Here is a 6,297-nt window from a genome sequence, read left to right as displayed (position 1 = left end):
CTTCTCCCCTTTGCCTCTAAGAGGGTGCTTCTTTACCCACCCACTCCTGCCTTAACACCCTAGCATTCCCCTACTCTGGAGCATTGAGCCTCCACAGGACCAAGGGCCTCCCCTACCAATGATGCCAGATAAGGCAATTCTCTGCTATATAGGTATCAGGAACCATGGACAAACCCATGTAAACTCCCTGGGAAATCTGAGGGTGGGGTGGGGCGGGGTCCGGTTAGTTGATATTGCTCTTTCTATGGGGTTTCAAGCATTATGAAAGCTAGCCAGGAGTGATGAAGCTATCAGGTCAGTATCAACTTGGCTTCTCCAAGTGTTGTGACTCAAGTGTATGGTTTCTTCAGCCGTAGGTTCTCGCCATGAAGTTCTGGAGCGTAACTAAGAGCACTGGCAACAGGCTGTGCTGTTTGGACATCTATGGCAACTCACTGGTTAACAAATACCAAAGAGGTAACCCGTTCCTAGCATTGGGCTTTCTGCTATCCTGTGATGTCTAGTGGGGCATTGCTACCCTGTGATAATATAACTTGATTTAAACTCTCTGTCTCTCATATTTGTGTTATAATATCTATACCTGGTTGTCAACTTGACTATATCTAGAATAAATTACAATCCAGAATTGGAGGGCTCACTTGTGATCCGGACCTTGAGGCTGGAAAACACAGACTTCTGACCAGGATCTTGGCATGAAATTCTTTTTCATAGAAAAAAGCATAGAAAATTCATTCTTGAAAAGCTTAGATCCAGGTAAGGTAGTGCATGCCTTTATTTCCTGGAGACTGAGGCAAGGATATCTCTGGGGTCAAGGTCAGCCTGAGACAAAGGCAAGTCCAGATCCAGGTGTGGTGGTACAAGCCTTTAATCTGGACCACACCTTCTGCTGGAGGACATTGGAAGAAGGAAGATTCATCCTTTTTCACCTGCTTTCATTTATTTGCCAGCACATCTGTTGGAACCTACTTCTATAGAAGACCAGCTGAAACCACTAGCCTCCTGTGAATATTTTATATACGCACATATATGCATATGCACATGCATGTATATATATACATATGTATATATAATTTAATGAAGCATGTATGGTGGTAGCTTCTTTGTGGCTTCTTCAAAAGGTCTTCGATATTACTTTTTTTTTAATATTTATTTATTTATTACGTATACATCATACAGCTTTCTGCCTGCAGGCCAGAAGAGGGCGCTAGATCTGATAATAGATGGTTGTGAGCCACCATGTGGTTGCTGTGACTTGAACTCAGGACCTCTGGAAGAGCAGTCAGTGCTCTTAACCTCTGAGCCATCTCTCCAGCCTGTCTTTGATATTATGTAGATGTCTCCTTGTCCCTCCTCATAGATTAATGCATCTCTCAACCCTCATCACAGACACTTTTTGTAATAAATGGCAATTAAAACAGAGACCCACAACTGGTCAACATGCAGACAGTAAGAGACTTTGAAATGCTTAATCCTAACAGGCACATCCATCCTACACCCGTTCCTCCTAAAGCTCGAACATCATCATGGAAGAGGAAGCAGAAAGACTTTGAGAGCCAGAGACAGTGGCGACCACAATGTCTTCTGGACTCAGTAGGGCAGTTACGCATATGAATTCATAGGGCTCATGACATCACACACAAGACCTGCACAAGCTCCACCCAGACACCATCTTAGCATGGAGAGGGGAAGGAAGCGTCAGGTATCAGCCCCAGGTAAGGAGCTATTGGGAACCGAGAAGGAAGGAGGGATAAGGAGTCAGTTAAGTTTAGCCATTACAAAACTACGAAAGAAGCACATCAGCTACCTTTATAAAACGTCCTATATTTAGATCCGTAATCCTCCTTTTAATTTTATACTTAGGTGTATACTTAAGTGTTTCTTTGCTCAAACTGGTGTGTGTGTAAACTAGTTTTTCTCCCCAGTGTGGGTCCTTTTTGCCTCTTAGCACTGTGGAACCAGTACCATGCAGGAGACATTTACTTTGGCCAAGAATGAAGGCGAGATAAAGCAACCGAGCAGGAGGAACTCACATCTATTTCTGGGACTAGACAATAGTTTCCAGGAATTCCTGCTACTGCCTCGTTGGATTGCATTTGTGGTTCTTTCCAGCCCTTGACATGGCAATAGGTAACTGTCTTGGATGGAATTGTAATCACGTTAGAGTTTGCCTGGGCAACTGAAGTCATCCTAGATCAGATTGGTGAACCAACTTGTCCTACAAACATCCTGTCCTCAAATGTGAACAGGTTTACAGCAGGGGAGAAATCTTGCTAGGCCCTCTAGACCGTATGCATGGAAACAAACCTCCTTCAAGCAATGCAATTAACGGAAAAGTATAGTTTGGTGTGTTATATAATAAGCATAACATCAAATTAGATTTTTTTTTATTTTTGAAAAGGGTTGTAAAAGAGCAGAAATGAAAACAGAATAAGTGACAAAAAAAAAAAATCCTATGTAGCCTACCAAACATAAAAATCCTAACTTCTTGGGGTTGGGGATTTAGCTCAGTGGTAGAGCGCTTGCCTAGGAAGCACAAGGCCCTGGGTTCGGTCCTCAGCTCCGAAAAAAAGAACCAAAAAAAAAAAAAAAATCCTAACTTCTCTTTGCCCTTTCCAGGAAGAATATTAATGCCTAGAATAAAAGGACATTCTCAAATAATAGGTACAGAGCAGTTCTGCTTTCCCACTGTAAATGTAAAATCTTTTCCTCTGCTTCCCTAGCAGAGTAACTAACTTAGCAAACTACTAAACCCAAGTGTACTCAAGAGGATTGGTGCAGCCTGGGCGTAGACAGACATTATTTTCTGAATTTTGGCATGAGAAAGGTTTTGTATTGTTACTCTGGTTCTTAACACACTTGAGCTGAAGATTAGTGTTTACCAATTTCTGGTCCCCATTTTCTCCTCAGGTCTAATTTGAGGTTGAAGGGGACCATATGTTGGTACCACTTGGACAAGCCCTTCTGGTCTGTGTTACCCATCTCTCTTAAACAGATTCTCCCATTTCCCATGCACACAGCACCATCATTGTCTTTGCCTCTCTTACAGACTCTGCAAAAGATACCTCTTTCCTTCCACTAGGACAGATGATTGTTTAGAAGTGGGTTGGCATTTGTTATCTCAAGTCTTAGCTCTTCTCTAAGTTCAAGAAGTCATCAGATGACATAATATCCCGTTGATGACATTTGTGATGCCAAACTGTCTAGCTTTAAGTGTGGTCTCTCAAATTCTGACACCTTGAAAGAAGACACTATTTTGTTTCTGTGTCTCTAGTGTATAACTGTTTTGGATACACATTAGGCATCCAAACATAAGTTTGAGCAAATGCACTGGGAAATCCATTAACAAAGGCTTTCAGGCTTGATTATACTGATGAGCTCTTGTATACACAAGAGACATACTTATATTTCTCATAAATTGCTCTTATTAGGGAAGGTTGTATAAATACACACACACACACACATGAGGTTTTAAATAGTTTTAGGTGACTATTGTGAAAATGCTATCAAGATTAATTACACTTGCTACTTTTCTCATATCTGCAACAATATCCCCACAAACACAATAAATAAAGAAATGAGGCTACATTTTGGTTTACGGTTTGAGGACACAGTCCATCATAGCAGGGAAAGCATGTTGGTGGGGCCTTGAGTCAGCTAATCACACTGCAGCTCTAGTTGGGTAGCAGAGAAAAATGAATGCTGGTGGTCAGTTCTCTTTCTCCTTTCATTTGAGCTTGGGATCCCGGTGCATGGCATGGTGCCATTCACATTCGAAGCAGGTCTTTTCCACTCTGTCAAACCGTTCTAATTGCAACCACAGAGACACCCAGAGGCATGTTTCCACAGTGATTCAATGTTCTATTTCATTCGCAATGAAGATTAACTATCCCAAGTCCACCTGTAGTAGACCCCACAGTACCACTCACGTTCAGGATGGATCTTGCCTGCTCTAAATCTTTCTGAAAGCACTCTCACAGACACACGCAGAAGTGTTTCAAGATCCTAAATCCTATCGAGTTGGCTATGAAGATCACATTGTTCTTGCCATCAAACATTAGCATAAACCATATGACACAGCCCAAAATAGTATATTATAGATGTAAGTCGCATAGTCATCAAATGAACTTTGGTTTCAATAAAAAAAAATTTAGACATAAAATTAGTCCAGTTCCATGGATCACCCTTGGCTTTGTGCATGCTAGATGTGAACTATACTTCTGAGCTACATGGTTGGGTAAGGCCCTTGTGCTGAACGTGGGAAGGAATGTGTTCTCCATGTCTCCTAATCTCTCCAAGTGGTAACCTGGTCACCTGATTATCTACTAGCAGAAATCTATGTCATTTGTGGACAACAGGTGCTACTGCTTCATTCCTATGTGTTGTAGCACTCAACCTTGACCCCATTCCTGTTCAGTAGCTTTAGTATTGACCTGGGGCAGAAATAAATGCATAGTGAACCATGTGGAAAACATAAATCGAGTCATCTTAGCTTGGGCCTCTACTAAAATGCTATCCATACACTACAGCTTAATACTTATTTATTGGCTTTAATACGTTTCATATTCCTTGTCCAATCATCATTGAAAATTATAAGTGGTTGTAGAGGTGCCTCACGAGAACTTCCCAACGAGTGGAATAAGATGTTTCTCAATAAAAATGTGTGTGAGGAGAGGAAATTCCCTAAAAACAGTGTAGCTTAATCTCTATGTATAAAATATTGAAAATACATAGTCTGGGATTTACTTAACTAGTCACTGCTCATTGGCCCATGGCAGCACAGCTAAGTTTAGTAAATGAGAAATTTGTTCATCTTGAAAGTAGATATTCCTGAAGAAGAGAGAATGCGATAGCTGATCCTTGACTGTTAAATAGCTCACAAGATATATGGGGGACTAAATAACTAAAGCATACTTTTAGGTGTCTATGAAGGCACTGCCAGAGAGTACTACCATATAGGGACAGCAAGAGAAAAGCCCCACACTTAACGTTGGAATGTTGGAGCACCATAAAATAGGCTGAGTCTAAGGACAGAACCAAAGTGGAAGGAAAATGAAAGTCATGCAGCATGGGCGTGCTTCACTCTCCTGATTATATACACATACATGACATCATCATATCAGTGCCACTCAGGGACCTTCCAGGTTTTCAGCCGCAGACCACAACCACTGGTTTTCCTTATGTTGAAGCTTGAAGTCTCTCACGCTAAGCAGCTACCATGTTCTACCCCTCCATCATGCATGGTCAGTGTTGGGTGATCTATCCTCGTCTACACAAATCGCAATACATTCTTTTCCTCTAGAAAACTTTGAATAATGTAGAGGTAATTTAGTCAAGGCTAAAACGATCCTCCCAACTGCATATCTCACATATCTTTAATCCCACAGTCATCAAAAACTTGATTATGGTATCAGAAAATGATAGGTTGGGTTTCAAAGACATAAGCATTTCTGATACTGTAATAATTTTTATTGTAATTCAACTTTGATGAAGGGACTTTTCTATATGAATTCAAGATACGGGGCACAGAGAATTTTAGTATATTATCAGTGAGCCCATTGACTGCAAAACACTATGCATTCCCAGACCAGGTTCTGAAAGGATTGGGACCGTCATCTTGGTTCCTAGAAATTTCTGTGGCCACCATCATATGGAGTATGCAGGGCCACAAATGTTTACGGAGTAAAATAGAGGAAGTGTCATAAACCCAATATGTGTTGAGAACTCTTGACAGCACCCAGACTTTCCTCAAAGAGCCAATATTCTGCATCCTCACATATACTTTTCTGTTCAAGCTTTAGTCATCATTTGCTCATTAGTCAATGTTTATGTTAGGATTCCTATTGTATTTTCAATGCCACTAGGAAGAACAGAGATAGGAAAGTATTTGCAGGGAACTGAGCACTGCTATCTCTTAAGTGTAAAAACCTCATCTATCATCCTTTAGTCCTGGCTGTCTGGAAATTCCAAGACTGATTTACATATAATTGCAATGGACAATTTATCTTCTAATGAAATTTCCCCATAAATAGCATGACTTTTATCTTTAATATATGTTACAAACTTTAAAGCATTGTTCCTAAGTTTATATATTTTAAGTGTCACCTACTGAGCTGCTAAGATAAAAGCCGTTAGCTTGTTTGAGACAGTCTGCCTCACCTCCACCTTAAGATCTTCCTTTCTCCCTCCTCCTCCCCCCATCTGCTGCCATTGCTGTATCATCGTCAGATGCTCGGTTGCTTACATTTACTTTCACAATTCTAATACGCCTCAGGGAGAGAACAGAATCTTTTCTCTATC

The sequence above is a fragment of the Rattus rattus genome, chromosome 4 (genome assembly GCF_011064425.1).
Source record: "Rattus rattus isolate New Zealand chromosome 4, Rrattus_CSIRO_v1, whole genome shotgun sequence".
Classification (NCBI taxonomy): Eukaryota; Metazoa; Chordata; class Mammalia; order Rodentia; family Muridae; genus Rattus; species Rattus rattus.
Note: the sequence above shows the minus strand (reverse complement) of the source record.